General features: G+C 43.9%; 1 protein-coding gene across 1 annotated transcript in view; it reads left to right on the top strand.

Annotated features, from left to right (window-relative positions):
* The first annotated feature begins 1,027 nt into the window (after nucleotides 1-1,027).
* Nucleotides 1,028-18,142, top strand: part of LOC131369782 (macrophage mannose receptor 1-like) — a 30,311-nt gene continuing 13,196 nt past the window's right edge. The window contains exons 1-3 of the mRNA XM_058416632.1: nucleotides 1,028-1,146; nucleotides 1,386-1,451; nucleotides 13,196-13,313. The gene's annotated coding sequence lies outside the window, so the exon portion shown is untranslated. The remainder of the gene's footprint in view (nucleotides 1,147-1,385; nucleotides 1,452-13,195; nucleotides 13,314-18,142) is intronic.

Raw genomic sequence — 18,142 nt, 5'->3', positions numbered from 1 at the left:
CCTGAGACTGCTGATGAATTTTCAGAGTATTTTAATTAAAATGAATATAAAATAAGTTTGTTTAGTTTATTACTGTTTATAGCTGTTTGTAAATGTTTTTATGTAGAAAAACTTAATTGCATTATTTCTGTAGGCATTATTTTGCAGACTTTTGCAGTCTGTTGTGGCTGACAATGTGTTTTATCAGTTACGAGTTAACATTCTTTGATCTTGTGGGTTAGTTTCATAAATGAGAGCTAGGCTAGTGCAGGGGCATCAGAGCAGCCGTGCACACAAAGACCAAGTTTACATAAGTGAAAGAAACGAATGAAGTATATGCAAAATGATACGGATCCTTTGTTTGAGCAATAGCAATAAATTTGCTTGGGTTTTTTTTGCATGGAAGCTTGACTGAAAATGACTTAGACCAAATGGAGTAAAACATTGAAAGATTAAAAAGCTTAAATAACATTTTTTTTTATTTGTAAAATGTTTTTAAGATGTCTTTGGTTTTGTACAGTGTGTCTTAACAACAAATCATCTTGTCTGAAAATATCCAGCCATGTATAGCCGTTTCATTTTTGATATTATCAATATATTATCAGTTGATTACTAATCTTATTGTGTACAATACTTTGGAAAACATGGGGAAAAATGTCTTCTGTTCTTGTTGCTCAGTACAGGCCCGCTTGAGTCTGATCTACTAAACTTTATTTATTGTTTTTATTTGGAAGATTTTAATAGATACTAGTTTTGTTTAAGATACATACATATATATATATATATATATATATATATATATATAAAGTTCACCTGTAAAGGTTATAGTGCATTTTAGGTGCATCCTGAAATTTCAACCGAAAGCCGAATATCCTTAACTTTTTGTGAACAGTATATATATTTATATATATATATATATATATATATATATATATATACATATTGTATATATGACACACACACACAGACACACACACCTCACATACTTTTTTTTGTACACATAAACAAATCTCCTTTTTAAATGGCACCTGTCCCTGTCACGTGGTGGAAAAAACCCAACTGTTTTGCATGACATTTTATAAACTGCAGAACTCACCAGAGATTACAATCTGAGCTCAGCATAAGCAAAGAGGTGATTCAGCATCTCCTTCATTCCTTCATATACAGGTATATATATATATATATGTATATATACACTAAATGTGTGTGTGTGATATTTTCAGTTTACTGAGAGTACAGTTGCAATATTAATAAATCTGATAATTATAATTAATTATAACGGTAAAAGCTCAGATTGCTTGAAAAATGACATAGCTAAATGCTCTTGCAGTTATTAGTCTTATTGTTATTTGAATAATGTTTTAAGTTGGAATGAGGAAAGAATTCTCATTTTGTTAACCTTTCAGAGCCTGAGATTCCCAGCAACTTATCAAAGATGAAGAATCATCTGATTCTGCTCATATTTTACACAGGTAACAGGAATGTTTGTGTGTGTTAGTATGTATATGTATGTGTGTTTGTGCGTGAAGGCAGAACCGTTGAGTTGGCTCTCACCTCCTAACCCTATTTGCTCTGTGTGAGTTGAGGTGTAAATTAATCTTGTGATGTAAATAGTGTAAACTGAATATGTAGATTTTTATGTGGATATGATCAGATCTGCATCTGCTAACCCATGAAGCTGAAGGTATGTATTACATAATACTGCTTATGGCCATACATTTCATGTCATATAAAATAATAAAATTACTTGAATATAATTTTTCAGGGCTCTAGTTATTAATATAAAATGGAAACAATGGCTATTAATAGATTTTACCAAGATCACTTGCAATAAATAAACTTGCAATAAACTTGCTCTATTTAATACTACTCAATTAATACTTCGCTAAAATCTGACTCCAAACTCCACATTGACCCGACAGCTCAGTCAAGCAAGACTCTAACTAAAGAAGACGAATCATGCAGACTGGATAATTGCAGATACAAGATTTTATTTGCAATCAGCGCTGGTTACAAGAATTGAGCTGCTCACGAATGAACATCCCAACAACCTCCGAAATAATCATCACAAAACATAGCCTTTTATTCTTTTCTCTTATCTTTTCATAATATTCAAACCAAACCCTCTTTACTGAGAAAATCCCACAGCTCTATCTCCTCTGACCTCTGACTGAGGGCCCAACTCGCCCCTCCTCGAGGTACCCATTCACCTATAGTTGATTTCAATGTTTTATGTAAACTATCAGTGTAACTACGTGAGTACCTATACCTTAAGTAAATATAAGTGCGGTAATATAATGTGGTGAATAAATGTGAGTAAACATGCTTCATAACTGTGGGTAAATATATTGAATAAATGTGAGTAGGTAATTTGAACAAGTGCAGTATAACATGATACATGTTGTGCTCCAATCCCTGTGCAGGCATCCATGCATTTTAATTTTCCTTCAACCAATACTTTTTAGCTTTCCTTTGTTCACAAGTTTGAGCTTGTCATGCCAATCTCTAATTCGTTAAAATTTATACTTACCTGAACCCCCTGCTCCATTAACCATTCTTTGATGGTGCTTCACATGTTGATTTTCTCTGTTTTGTGTACGGTGACCAGCAGCATGACCGTGCCTGCCTTAGGTTGTCTCACCCTGTGAGATCTTACCCGTCATTGACTATCCGGCCTTCTTCTCTGGTCACCGGCTGAATGTTTTTCATTCAGCTTACAGGCCAACACCTTACATCCCGGTGTGGTGGCTTCATTTTAAACGTTAGTCTCTCTGGTCCTTCGTGGAGCAGTGGTGGGGCTTTCAGTACGATTTTGAACTTAAACACCCTCTAATCATCATGCCAATCGTGTCTGCCTGCAGAGAGCTTGGGAACCAACCTCTAATAGTTGTTCATAAAAAACCTTAACCTATTCTACTTATATGTTGTGTAAATGTTTAAGTAAATATGACTTGATCTCTAAGAAACTTTAGGTAAACAAATCCTACTCTATAACATAAAATGCTTCTTACACTGATCATGATGAAACAGAAAGGACTCACTGATAAAATGGGTAATCAGCAAGTAAGACAAAACCATTCAGTAGTATGATCAAGCAACACATTCTATTGTATATCAGCTAACAGTGATCATGTAATTCGCAAGAGTGAGAGCATACAAAACAACCCAACAATATGTTTTTTGTAAACATATAAAGCAAGCAGAAATGTAATCAATGTCCCCTTCTCCAAAAAAAACAAACAAAAAGCACTCCACATCTTCTGTCCCATGTGACTTTGTGTCACGTAGAGGACAAAGGAGAGGTTACCAGCACATCACTTAGCCCTCTATGGTGACCAGATTGGCAACGATCTTAAAATATCCACTGTGTGTTTAGGAACATTGGTTCACAACACATCCTCCCCCAACTTCACTGTGAAAACATCCACTCTTTTGGGAAGTGGTATGTCTGCAGAAGTACCATACTGCCTTTTGTACCATCTACCATACTGGTCCTCTCTCCTAGTGTGCAGGCTGTTTTGGAGTATATGTTTGTGTTCGCACTACGGTGTTATACATACTATCAGCATAAATTTTTCAAATCAAATTCAAATCAAATTCAAATTTTATTGGTCACATACGAAATCATACACAGTACGACATAGTGAAATGCTTTTTACGACTGTCTTACATAAAAAAGAAAGAGTAAAAATGAAAAATTTAAAGTGTGGACATGAAAAATAGGTGATATAGTTAAGAATATATAGGGAAAAGTAGGGAAAATTAAATGGTAGAAATCACAAACGAAAATAACTTGAAAGTGTCAGATATACATAAGCAAATATATGTCTATGTGTATATATATATATATATATATATATATATATATATATATATATATATATATATATGTAGTATCAATATAGCAGTAAATATTATAAATAATGAGATATAAAATAAAAATAATAATAAAAATAGTAAAAAAAATAGTAATATAATATATAATGTATACAAATATAAAAACCGCTTTATAAAAACTAAATATGAAAAAAATATATATATAAAAACAAAAATACAGTATACAATACAGTACAATAAAGTATATACATAGTATATGTGCAAAATAAAACAATATATTGATGAATATAATGAATATAAAAGTGTAGACTCTATAATATATAGAAGATACAGTATATTCATGCATATATGTAGATAAAATGGTCAACTTTGAAATGGTGTAGCAAATGAATACAGTATGTACAGTGTGCATATGTAAGATATATATATATATATATATATATATATATATATATATATATATATATATATATATATATATATATATACACTATATTGCCAAAAGTATTCGCTCACCCATCCAAATAATCAGAATCAGGTGTTCCAATCACTTCCATGGCCAAAGGTGTATAAAATCAAGCACCTAGGCATGCAGACTGTTTTTACAAACATTTGTGAAAGAATGGGTCGCTCTCAGGAGCTCAGTGAATTCCAGCGTGGAACTGTGATAGGATGCCACCTGTGCAACAAATCCAGTCGTGAAGTGTTTGGGAACGACAGCAACTCAGCCACAAAGTGGTAGGCCACGTAAACTGACGGAGCGGGGTCAGCGGATGCTGAGGTGCATAATGCGAAGAGGTCGCCATCTTTCTGCAGAGTCAATCGCTACAGACCTCCAAACTTCATGTGGCCTTCAGATTAGCTCAAGAACAGTGCGCAGAGAGCTTCATGGAATGGGTTTCCATGGCCGAGCAGCTGCATCCAAGCCATACATCACCAAGTGCAATGCAAAGCGTCGGATGCAGTGGTGTAAAGCACGCCGCCACTGGACTCTAGAGCAGTGGAGACGCGTTCTCTGGAGTGATGAATCGCGCTTCTCCATCTGGCAATCTGATGCACGATGAGTCTGGGTTTGGCGGTTGCCAGGAGAACGGTACTTGTCTGACTGCATTGTGCCAAGTGTAAAGTTTGGTGGAGGGGGGATTATGTTGTTGGGTTGTTTTTCAGGAGCTGGGCTTGGCCCCTTAGTTCCAGTGCAAGGAACTCTGAATGCTTCAGCATACCAAGACATTTTGGACAATTCCATGCTCCCAACTTTGTGGGAACAGTTTGGAGCTGGCCCCTTCCTCTTCCAACATGACTGTGCACCAGTGCACAAAGCAAGGTCCATAAAGACATGGATGACAGAGTCTGGTGTGGATGAACTTGACTGGCCTGCACAGAGTCCTGACCTCAACCCGATAGAACACCTTCGGGATGAATTAGAGCGGAGACTGAGAGCCAGGCCTTCTCGTCCAACATCAGTGTGTGACCTCACAAATGCGCTTCTGGAAGAATGGTCAAAAATTCCCATAAACACACTCCTAAACCTTGTGGACAGCCTTCCCAGAAGAGTTGAAGCTGTTATAGCTGCAAAGGGTTGACCGACGTCATATTGAACCCTATGGATTAGGAATGGGATGTCACTTAAGTTCATATGCGAGTCAAGGCAGGTAAGTGAATACTTTTGGCAATATAGTGTATATATGTATATATAAGGCAAATATAAATGTCCAATTGAACAGGGAGTAAAGTGTCAGTGCAGTGTGCACACAAAGATGTACAGAAAAGATGTGTACAGTGAGAGTGTTATTGTGTGTACAGAGTAGTGCAGTGTACAAAGTAGTGCAATTTTTGCATGTGCAACAATCAGCTGAGGTAGAATGTCATGTCGTGTGGGGGTAAGTCCAGAAAGTCCAGATTCTAGGTGTACTGGTTGAGGGCCCGAATGGCCTGCGGGAAGAAGCTCCTCCTCATTCTCTCTGTGTTCGCCTTCAAGGAACGGAAACATTTCCCTGACCTCAACAGAGAGAAGAGTCCATTGTTGGGATGGCTGAGGTCCTTCATAATCTTTCTGGCTTTGGTCCAGCACCGCTTGCTGTATATGGTGTCCAGGTCAGGAAGCTCGGTATGGATGGTACGCTCACCTGATCGCACCACCCTCTGGAGAGCTTGCCTGTCCTGTTTGGTGCTGTTCCCAAACCAGGCTGTGATACTTCCCATCAGGATGCTCTCAATGGTGCAGGTGTAGCATGTCTTTAGCACCTCTGAGGACAGTTTAAAGTCCTTTAGGCATCTGAGATGATAAAGACGCTGCCAGGCCTTCTTCACCAGGGTGTTAACGTGACAGGACCATGTCAGGTCCTGCATGATGTAAACACCTAGGTACCGGAAACTGTCCACTCTCTCCACTGGGGTCCCGTTGATAGTGAGGGGCTGGTAATTCCTCTCCTGCTTTGTGCTAAAGTCCACTAATGACATTCAGGAGGAGATTGTTGACCTGGCACCATGTCTCCAGGTTTTTGATCTCCTCTAGGTAGGCCGTCTCGTCATTATTAGAGATCAGGCCCACCATGTTGGTGGAGCTGGAAGTGGCCACACAGTCAAAGGTGTACAGTGAGTACAGCAGGGGGCTCAGAACACAACCCTGGGGGGCTCCAGTGCTGAGGTTGAGTGAGGGTGAGACATGATTGCCCACCTGTACTGTCTGAGGTCTGTCTCACAGGAAGTTGGAGATCCATCAACACAGAGATAGGCTAAGGCCCAGGATCTCCAACTTAGTGGTGAGTATGGATGGAATTATGGTGTTAAACGCTGAACTGTAGTCGACAAACAGCATTTTGACATAATTCCCCTTCCTGCTGTCCAGATGGCTCAGGGCTGCATGATGGAGGTGTGTGTTGGCGTCCTCAGTAGAACAGTTGGGAAGGTACGTGAACTGTAGTGGGTCCAAGGTGTCAGGTAGGGAAGAAGTGATGAAGTCTCTGATGAGTCTTTCGAAGCACTTCATCACCACTGAGGTCAGGGCCACTGGGCGGTAGTCGTTCAGGCAGGCAGGCTGGGGTTTCTTGGGGACAGGAACAATGGTGGACCGTTTGAAGCACGTCGGGATTGTTCCAGGGAGAGGTTGAAGATCTCAGTGAACACAGGAGCAAGCTGGTCAGCACAGGCCTTCAGGACCCGACCCGTGATGCCATCTGGTCCTGCTGCCTTCCTGGTATTCACTCTCCTGAATGCCTTTCTCACGTCATGCTCTGAGATGATGAACACGTTTTCCTCTCTGGCATGATCCTCATGTGTGCTGCCTATAGCACTGTTAGCACTGCTAACGCCGTTGGCGCTCTGAGCTGCAGCCTCGAAGCGAGCATAAAGGGTGTTTAGCTCATCTGCCAGAGAAGCGTCCACATTCACCCATCTGGAAGATGGTGTTTTGTAGTCCGTCATAGTCCTTAGTCCCTGCCACAGACTCCTAGAGCCACTCTGTTGAAATTGTGACTCTAGTTTCTGTCCATAGCGCCGCTTCACCTCCTTCACCACTCTGCGCACGCTGTAGGATGCAGCTTTATACTCATCCATGTTTCCACTGGTGAGCCCCGTGTTGTACGCAGCGGAGTGGGATCTCAGAGCATCGTGGACGGATTTATCCACCCATGGATTCTGATTGGGAAACGTTCTGAGGATAGTCTTGTGAACTGTATCATCCGCTAATTTCCTGATGAATCCCACAACCACTTCCGTAAATATGTTGACCTCATCAGAGCTGTGCAGGAACATGTCCCAGTCTGCATCCTCCAGAGTGTCCTGCAGAGCGTCCTGCTGAGCGGCCACCAATTGGTCCGTCCAGTATAAGACCTCCCTCCGAGCCGGAACTTCCTGCTTGAGCCTTTGTTTATATTTTGGCATGAGGAAGATGGCGGCATGGTCGGATTTCCCAAATGGTGGGCGAGATTGTGCCTTGTAGCCATCTCTGACTGTGGTGTAGCAGTGGTTCAGTGTCCTTTCACCCCTGGTGGGGCAGCTGATGTGCTGGTAAAAGTTCAGCGCTGTGCATTTGAGGTTGGCACTATTAAAGTCCCCCACCACAATAAGCACAGTGTCCTGGTGTTGAGTCTGGTGTTGTCTGAGTGCTTCATGCAGCTCGCATAAAGCAGTATCCGTGTCCCCCTGAGGCGGAATATAAACGGCGCTGACTATAACCGATGTAAACTCCCAAGGAAGATAAAAAGGACAACATTTGATGGTCAGTAGTTCCAGGTTGGGTGTGCAGGAGCGTGTGAGAGGAACAATGCTCACGCTGTTGCACCAGCTACTGTTTACCATTAAACACACGCCGCCTTCTCTTGACATCCCTGAGTCCAGTGTCCTGTCCATGCGATGAACCGAGAAGAACTTGGCCAGCTGGATGGCGTGGTCCGGCACCACTGGGTTCAGCCATGTCTTGGTGAAGCAGAGGAGATTGCAGTCCTGAATGTCTCTCTGAAACTTTACCCTGGCCCTAAGGTCATCGAGCTTGTTCTCCAGTGACTGGATGTTGGCGAGCAGGATGCTAGGCAGAGGTATGCGGTGTGCACGGGCTCTCAGCCTGTTCCTGACTCTGGCTCGTTTCCCCCGGGGCCGCCGCTTCGGGTCACACCCTTTGTTCTCCCTCAGGATCTCACTCGGCCAGCTTGGATCCGGGGTCAAAAACATCGAATTTTGAGTACATTGTACACCATAGAAATAACAGTATCTCTATTGTAATGAATGTACTCCATGATGAAGAATTTGCCAGTATTACTGTACTGAAAGTTAATTTAAAAGACAAAAACAAAGAAAAAGTGGTAGGAGCAGTCATGACGGCAACCGAGCTCACCGGCACCATCTTGAATCATTTACTGTGTGTATAAGATTGCCTCTAAAAGGGTCTACGAGTAGTCTAGGCTTGGACTCCATTCTCCCAAGTCATTTGCCAACAAGGCTTTCTATGTGTCTCTCCAATGTCCCTCCATTATGCTACTAACTTTATTAAGTCCATTTTATCAATGGTATCATCCAATTCAGACTTCAGCTCAATCTCTTGTGTCATTTGTACATACTGTCCAAATAGCGAATGTGTCATACGTTGAACCATTGCACGAAGCAAAGGAATTAAGCCACATGACAAAAATATGAATATCAGTAGTACTATTCCTACAATGGTCCCTAGTCTAAACAAAACAGCCTTACAGTTTGAAGAGAATAACTAAGAAAACCAATCATCTGTTGGTTTATAAGTGTTTTCTAAATGCTCATCTCTCAGGTCTTTCAACTGTCTTAGTACCTACTCAGATTACCTTCTGGGCCCGTATGCATAGGGATGTAAGTGAATGAACTCGCAGTGCTTTTCAATTCCTTCATTCGGGTGGGGCCATAGGAAAACGAAACTGAGTGTAAGAGACAAACAAATGGGCACAAGTGGTGTAGATTGTGCACAGTGCTGTCACAGTTCTCTGGTCACCTTGTTGGCATGACACTGGGAGCTTGAGGTGTTCTATAGTAGCATTTTTCCTGTGTATGCTGTAGGTGTCGCCAGGATGACCTTTAATGGTCTGACCCTTCTGGGCTCGTTCCACTTTCGCTTGAAGACCTTTACATATACCCAATCCCCTGGTTGCACGGTTCTCAGCTCTTCGTCGATTTCACTCATTCTTACTTCAGTGGCACCTTTCACCTGTTGGAATATAGCTCGATGTATTTCAGTTAGATGCTTTACATAATTACCAAGTTCATTTTTGAACTGCTCAAGCGGAGGACCTTTATAAGGTCCTCGTAAGTATGTTAAAGGCATTGGTCGTCCAGTAAGCATTTCATGCAGGGTTAGATGTGTCATTCGGTTAGTTTGCATTTTTAATACTCATCAATGCTAATGGCAAAGCTTGCACCCAATTCATTTTTCCAGCCTCACAAATCTTAGCCAGTTTAGCCTTCAATGTTCCACTAGCCCTTTCCACCATTCCCTGTGACTGCGGATGAGAGACACAACCCAATCTGTGCTTTATCCTTAAATACTGGAGCACTTTTCAAATCACTTTGTTCACAAAATGAGTACCACTATCTGAGCTAATTTTGTCAGGGATCCCGAACCTTGGAATAACCTCTCTGCACAGAAACTTAGCCACTGACTCTGCATCTGCCTTAGCTGTTGGGTGTGCCTCAACCCATCTGCTAAATCTGTCTTCTACCAGCAAGACATACCTTTTCTTCTCTTTCACCTCAGCCATATCCATGAGCCAAGTCAATGATTAGATGTCTGAATGTTCCGTCTGGTTCCGGTATGTGACCTACAGTATAGGATCTGTGAAGTTCTTCCTGTTATTATATTCAGCACATACTTCACAGTGTGCTAACCTGTGGTCAACCGCCTGAGCCAAATAAGGTGACCACCATGATTATTGAATTCTTTTGATCATCTCCCCCCTTGCGCAATGGCTCAAGCCATGCCCATCATTAATTAAAGAAGTGAGAGGGGAGCCACAGAATGTCTTTGGGGACCACCCCATATGCCAGTGCGAGCATTTTTAACTGCCCCCCTTCTTAACCACTTAGAGTTCTCGTAAATAGAGGCTGAATTTTGAATTAATGAGGTCAAATTCCATGGCAGTGTCATCCTCAGAGTCCATGATGAGCAAAATGTTGGTGTGGCCTAAAGCTGCTAACTTGGCTGCCTCATCTGCTGCAGTGTTACCACTAGTTACAAATGAGCCATCTGTTTTGTGTGCTGTACATTTGACAATGGTGAGTTTCACTGGCAGTGTAATAGCATGTAATAATTCTGTGATAGCCGTACCATGTGTGACGGGCGTGCCGCCTGCCCTTAACAGGCCCCTCTGTGCCCATGTGGGGCCAAATTAATGACACACCCCATAGGCATACTGTGAATCTGTAGAAATTGTACAAGACTTGCCTGCAGCTAGTGTACATGATGCAGTAAGAGCCTTCAGTTCAGCCAATTGTGCAGAACATGGTTGAGCAACAGACATGGACTGAGTGGTAACAAAGCTACTCAAATCATTACTGGGAGTGACTATTGCATAACCTGCCAAATTTCCATCTTGATCCTTAAAGCATGAGCCGTCTACAAAATAGGTTAAATCGGAATGCGGTAGTAGCTGATTTTCTAAATCTTGGCATGCTTTCATGTAAGTGTGCGAAATTAACTGACAATTGTGTGGTTCATCTTCCAAAGGGGTCATCATCCTATCAGCCAGATTGACTGTCTGACATCACTGAATGTTTAATTCTGGAGATGACAGGATTACATCATAACCAGTTTTTCGTGCATGTATAATTACAAAAGTTGGGCTGGTCAATAATGCATACAGTGCATGAGTTGTGTACAAAGTGGTCAGATGACCCATTGTAATGGTTGAAGCTTTCTGGTAAGTGAATGCAGCTGCTGCTAGCCCATGATAACAAGGTGGCATGCCCTTCTCTATGTTATCTAATGATGTGCTAAAGTATGCAACTGGTGCTTACTTGGACCCTGTTGTTGAGTTAGAACAGCGTTAGCAAATCCCCTTTTCTCTGACACATACAAATAAAATGGCTTACCATAATCTGGACTAGCTAATGCTGGTGCAGTACAAAGATCCTCTTTCAACATTTCAAATGCTGCAACTGCTTCTGTTGTCCAGGTCAAGGATGCCTTCTTTTGATCTGCCGCTTTTATCAATGCACGGAGCAGAGATACCTTTAGCGCAAAATCTACTATCCACTGCCTGCTATAGCCTACCATTCCCTAGAAACGACAACATTTGGCCAACAGTTTGTGGTTTGGGAGCTTTCCGGACAGCTTCAACATGTGCAGGTGATAGTTTATGACTGGTGCCTTGCAAAACTCTCCCCAAACACTCAACCTGTTGCTTACAGAATTGCAATTTTTCCTTGCTTACTTTGTACCCATTTTCAGCCAATTGTTTTAGGACCTTTAATGAATCTGCTTGACATTGTTCTTTGGTTGGACTACAAATTAAGATTAAGAAGAATACAACAAAAATACTAAAATGCCCAAATTAGGGTACAAAAATATAACAAAAAATATATCAAATAACAAAATATAAAATATTACCAAAGTAATATTTATATAACAATAGAATATAACAATATAACAAAATACAGTGAAACCTTGACTTAAGAGTGACTCAAATTACGAGTTTTCCGAGATACGAGCCATTGCTCGGTCGATTTTTTGCATTAAGATACGAGCTGAGATCTGAGTTACGAGCGAGGGAGTTTACGCCACCCGCCACTAGGTCGCCAAGCGAGCGGTCAGTTCACATGGTTATCTCTCCGCTGTGTAACAGCACTTGCCTCACTTATTTTCCAAACATTTTGAAAGGGAGGAAGAAACAAACCTCCTTGGACAGGTTTTTACTGAAACGCCCTGCAAGTGAAAGCGAGGAAAGTGTGGCGAAAAAGGCAAAAGTCAGTGAAGAAGATGATTAAGTGAAGTGAAAAAAAAATGTAAAAAAATAAAAAAGGAGCAATTAAGTTTAGCAATAAAGTGTAGCATAGTGTGTAAGTTAAATTTAGCAATTAATTGTAGCATTAAGTGTGTAGCGATTAAGTTAAGTTAAGCGATAGAGCATGAAATGAAAAACTCCGCCACCCTCCTCCGCCAATCTCCTCCCCCTCCGCTAGCATTTTCGTCTGATCTTCAACGTAAATACACTTAATAAAACCAGTTTATTTCTTTACATTCTCTTTTATTATGTATTATTATTGTTTTATACATTATTTGTTATTTATAAAGTAGATTTTTCTTCTTTAAAAAACACGTAACAAAAAAATTGGTGTGGTTTTTGGGGGGCTGGAACGGATTAATAGCATTTCAATTCATTTTAATGGAGAAAATTGATTTGATATACGAGCAAATTGAGTTACGACCTCGGTCACAGAACGAATTAAACTCGTAAGTCAAGGTATTACTGTATAGCAGAAAAATACTAAAATACCCAAATTAGGGTACAAAAATATAACAAAAAATATATCAAATAACAAAATACAAAATATAAAATATAACAAAAAATATATCAAATAACAAAATACAAAATATTACAAAATATAGCAGAATATAACAATATAACAAAATATAGCAGAAAAATACTAAATACAGAGATTTAGGAATAAATATGGAGAATGAGATCAAAAAACAAGATAAGTAATGTACAAAACAAGTGATTAAGGTTACAGACCTAGTTGATGTGCAAAAACTGTTATGTGCAAAAACTGCGTGTTTATGAGTCCTGTTCAAATCTCAGTTTATTGAGAGTTCTGTATAAACCGGAGTGTATTGTGTGTAGTGTGTGGTTTATTGTACAGTCCAGGACAGAGAGAGGAGTAGTGTCAGCACTGACTTCTCCCACCCTGTGTTGAATTAAAGAGTCGCATGGCATGGGGGAGGACAACATAAGTCAACAGGAGACTATCAATATCCAAAGAAGCTAGATCCCTAGCCACTATCCGATTGAAGACTGATGGACTTTCACAATACCCCTGAGGTAATCGTGTGCATGTGTACTGTTGACCATTATAAGTAAATGCAAACAGTTGTTGTGAATCTGGATGTAGTGGAATGCTGAAAAATGCTGAACACAAGTCAATGACTGTGTACCATTTGGTGTCACCTGGTATATTGGAAAGCAATGTATGTGGGTCTGGAACTACTGGTGCCTCTGCATCGACAATATGGTTAATGGCACGCAAATCATGTACAAGACTCCATTTGCCTGAGTTGGGTTTTCTGACCGGAAATATCGGAGTGTTACATTGATTTTGTGTTGGGATCAATACTCCAGCTTCTAATAAACCTTAAATTCTGGGCCTTATACTGGCTTGGGCCTGCAATGTTTGTCAGGCATGCATTTCCGGGTTCCATGTTGCTACTTCCGGTTCCGGGACGCAACTTCCGGTTTCGCGATCTCATTTCCGGTTTCCGCCATTTTATGCTCCTCTGTCCTATATAAGCTAGCGAGCAGTCCATGCTCCTTGCCAGATGGTCTCTTCAGTCAGCCTTGAGCTTCTGAGATGGCATCCTGCCCTTTTCTTCAGTTCCTGTCTGCCTGCTTTGTCTCTGCCTTCCTTCAATCAATGACTCTGCCTGTCCTACATTTAACCTGTTCTCTGGATTTGGATTATTGGACTGTATGCTGCTTATGACTCTGCCTGTCCTACGTTTAACCTGTTCTCTGGATTTGGATTAGTGGACTGTATGCTGTTAATGACTCTGCCTGTCCTACGTTTAACCTGTTCTCTGGATTGTGGATTATTGGACTGTATGTGGTTGTTTCTTTTACTGATTCTACCAGCCTGCTGTATCCTGTTTTTTTCAGTTTTTTTGAGAACTCTGCCATTTTTTGTGCCGTTCGTAATAAAGACTCTAAGTTTGAACTCGGACTGTGTTCTGCATTTGGGTCCTCACCTGCCATCCGTGACAGTACCATCTGGCCAACATGGACCCTGCAGAGCCACAGAACATGCAAGCCCTTCTAAGCTCCTTATCTGAGACCTCCACCTCTCACGAACCTCGTCTCCAGGATCTCGCCTCGGCTACACACAAACTGATCCGTCGCATGAATCAGCTTTCAGTCACTCCACCCTCTTCAGCTCCCTCGGTGACAACGACACCCACGAGCTCACCAGGTCATCTTCAGGAGCCACACCTGCCTTTCCCCGAACGCTTCTCCGGTGAACCAGGACTATGCCATGCATTTCTGATGCAATGCTCAGTGATCTTTGAACTTCAACCCTCTTCCTTCCCATCAGACCGCTCCAAGGTAGCCTATGTCATCTCCCTGTTGTCAGGCAAGGCCAAGCTCTGGGCAACCGCCGAGTGGGAACGTCAGTCTGTACTCTGCTCCTCCTTTGAGTCTTTTTCCAATGAACTCCGCAAGGTCTTCGACACCTCTGCTCCTCAGCAGGATGTGACACGCTCCCTCTTTGAAGCCTCACAAGGGAGCCTAACCGTGGCGGAATATGCGGTGGATTTTCGCACATTTGCCATCGACAGCGGGTGGAATGCCACCGCACTCTACGATGCCTTCTATCGGGGGCTGGCTTCTGAAATTAAGGATGAGCTCGCTGCCTGGGAGCTACCAGCCGACCTCGACGACCTGATCGCCCTGGCTACCCGCATCGATCGACACATTCGGGAACGCCAAACTGAAAGGTCAGCCCGACGTCTTGGACAACCCAACTACCGACCCACTGTCTCTCGCCCCCCGCCTTCTCCTACCCTCCCTGTCTCTGCATCCAGGAGCCTTCCTCTCTCCCATGCCATGGAGATCGGTCATCGTCACTTATCCCCTGCTGAGAAGGACAGGCGTTGGGCCTCAGGACTATGCCTGTACTGTGGAGAGGCTGGACATTTTGCTGCTTCCTGTCCAGTAAAAGGCCGGGCTCGTCGCTGAAAGAGGGGCCAGCGGCGAGTCTACGACCATCAGTCTTCCAAGCCACTGCTCAAGATCCGCATCTCAGTTGACCAGCGGGGCTACGACCTATCTGCCTTTGTGGACTCCGGAGCTGATTCTGAATTTATGGATCAAGACCTGGCTAAACAACTAGGCCTTGAGACGGTGCCTCTGTTCTCGCCCCTCCAAGTTCGGGCCTTGGACGGCCACGTCCTCCATCATGCCTCCCAACGCACTAAACCCTTGCTTGTCACCATCTCTGAAATCACCAAGAGTGGTTGTCTTTTCTTCTGATCCCTTCACCATTTGCCCCTGTTATGTTGGGCTTTCCATGGCTCCGGAAGCACAATCCTCACGTGGACTGGACCAGCAGCCGTATTCTGGATTGGGGCACCTACTGCCTAGCCCATTGCCTAGGATCTGTACCTCTGACCAAGGTGTCTGACATGGACAAACCACCCCCTGACCTCAGCTCAGTACCCTCCGATTATCATGACCTGGGGATGGCATTCAGCAAGGTCAGAGCCTCCTCTTTACCCCCTCATCGTCCATATGACTGTGCTATTGACCTCGTGCCTGGCACTACCCCTCCTCGGGGTCGGCTCTACCAGCTTTCGGGACCCGAAAGAGAGGCTATGACCCAATATATTCAAGATTCCCTCACGGCCGGGATCATTCGTCCGTCTTCCTCACCTGCTGGGGCTGGGTTCTTCTTTGTAGGGAAGAAGGATGGGTCCTTGCGTCCATGCATCGACTACCGTGGGCTTAATGCCATTACTACCAAGAACCGTTACCCATTACCCCTCATGTCTACTGCTTTCGAACTCCTCCAGGGAGCCACTGTCTTCACCAAACTCGATCTCCGCAACGCCTATCATGTGGTGCGTATTCGAGAGGGCGACGAATGGAAGACTGCATTTAACACCCCAACAGGCCATTATGAATATCTGGTAATGCCGTTCGGGCTCACTAATGCCCCTGCTGTATTTCAAGCCCTGGTCAACGACATCCTCCGGGACTTCCTAAACCAGTTTGTCTTTGTGTACTTGGATGACATCCTCATCTTCTCCCACTCCCTAGAGGAGCATGTTCACCTGCTTCAGAACCGTCTGTATGTGAAAGCCGAGAAGTGTGAATTCCACACCTCCAGCACCACGTTTTTGGGTTTCATACTCTCGGCCGGTAGCATACAGATGGATCCCAGGCAGGTGGAGGCTGTGAGGGACTGGCAGTGCCCTGAAAGCCGTAAGCAGCTCCAGCGTTTCCTGGGGTTTGCTAATTTCTACCAGAAGTTCATCAGAGGTTACAGTGCCGTTGCGGCACCCCTGCACCGACTCACTTCCTCGCTACACCCCTTTTCATGGACTCCAGAGGCTGAGCTAGCCTTTGCCCAACTTAAGAAGCTCTTCACTACTGCTCCTGTCCTGATTCTTCCGGACCCATCGCGCCAGTTTGTGGTGGAGGTGGATGCATCTGACTGTGGGGTGGGGGCCGTCCTGTGTCAAAGGGCTTCTAAGGACAATCGACTCCACCCCTGTGCCTTTTTCTCTCACCGCCTTTCCCCAGCTGAACAGAAGTATGCCATCGGTGAACGGGAGCTTCTGGCTGTGAAACTGGCCCTGGAGGAGTGGCGCCACTGGTTGGAGGGCACTGAGCAGCCTTTCATTGTATGGACTGACCACAGAAATCTTGAATACCTTCAGACAGCCAAACGACTCAATCCTCGACAGGCTCATTGGGGGCTGTTCTTTGGGTGTTTTAACTTCACCCTCTCATTCCGCCCTGGTTCTAAGAATGGTAAACCGGACGCCCTTTCACAACTATTCACCCCCGATGAGGATGACCCAGCTCCCGAACACATCCTCCCTTCGTCGGTAACCATCCTTGCTCTTCATCTGGGGATCGAAAGGAGAGTGCAGCAGGCCATCGCAGGGATACAGATTCCAGGCAACTGCCCCAGGAACAGACTCTTTGTCCCTGATCACCTTAGGTCTCAGGTCATCCAGTGGTGCCACAGCAGCCACCTCTTTTGTCATCCCGGGGTTTCCCGTACCTTATCTACTCTCCAACAGCATTTCTGGTGGCCATCACTCAAGCACGATATCCAGAGATTTGTGGCAGCCTGCCCCACCTGTGCTCAGCAGAAATCGTCCAGGACCCCACAAGCCGGGCTCCTGCGCCCCCAGACGACCTTGGTCCCATATCTCCCTGGATTTTGTCAACGGACTACCTCCTTCTGCCAGCCACACTACCATCCTTACGGTGGTGGACCGATTCTCGAAAATGGTCCATTTCGTGCCCTTGGCCAAGCTTCCCTCCGCCAAGGAGACTGCCCAGATGCTACTATTACATGTCTTCCACTTACACGGGTTGCCTCGCAATATTGTGTCTGACCGGGGGCCACAGTTCACCTTGAGATACTGGAAGGAGTTCTGTCACCTCCTGGGTACCTCCATTAGCCTTTCATCTGGCTTCCACCCGCAGACCAACGGCCAGACGGAGCGATTAAACCAAGAATTGGAGACTGGGCTCAGAATCCTCTGTTCTGAAGACCCTACATCCTGGTCATCCAACCTCATTTGGGTCGAATATGCCCACAACTCTCTTCCCTCGGCAGCCACAGGCCTCTCCCCTTTCCAGGCCGCTTACGGCTATCAACCACCTCTGTTCTCTTCCCAAGAATTAGAGGCCTCGGTTGCCTCTGCCCTCACTCTGGTTAAACGGTGTCGACGGGTCTGGAGGAGGACCCGCTTAGTGCTTCTCCGCTCATCCAAAAGCTATGCTCGATGGGCCAATCGTAAGCGCCACCTGGCACCCCCTTACCATGTTGGCCAACGTGTTTGGCTGTCCACTCGGGATCTGCCCCTGAAAGTCGCCTGTCGGAAGCTCGCTCCTCACTTTGTTGGTCCGTTCCCAATCTC

This window comes from Hemibagrus wyckioides, linkage group LG19, assembly GCF_019097595.1.
Source record: "Hemibagrus wyckioides isolate EC202008001 linkage group LG19, SWU_Hwy_1.0, whole genome shotgun sequence".
Classification (NCBI taxonomy): Eukaryota; Metazoa; Chordata; class Actinopteri; order Siluriformes; family Bagridae; genus Hemibagrus; species Hemibagrus wyckioides.
The sequence above is the reverse complement of the archived record's forward strand: the minus strand, read 5'-3'. Positions and strand labels throughout refer to the sequence as shown.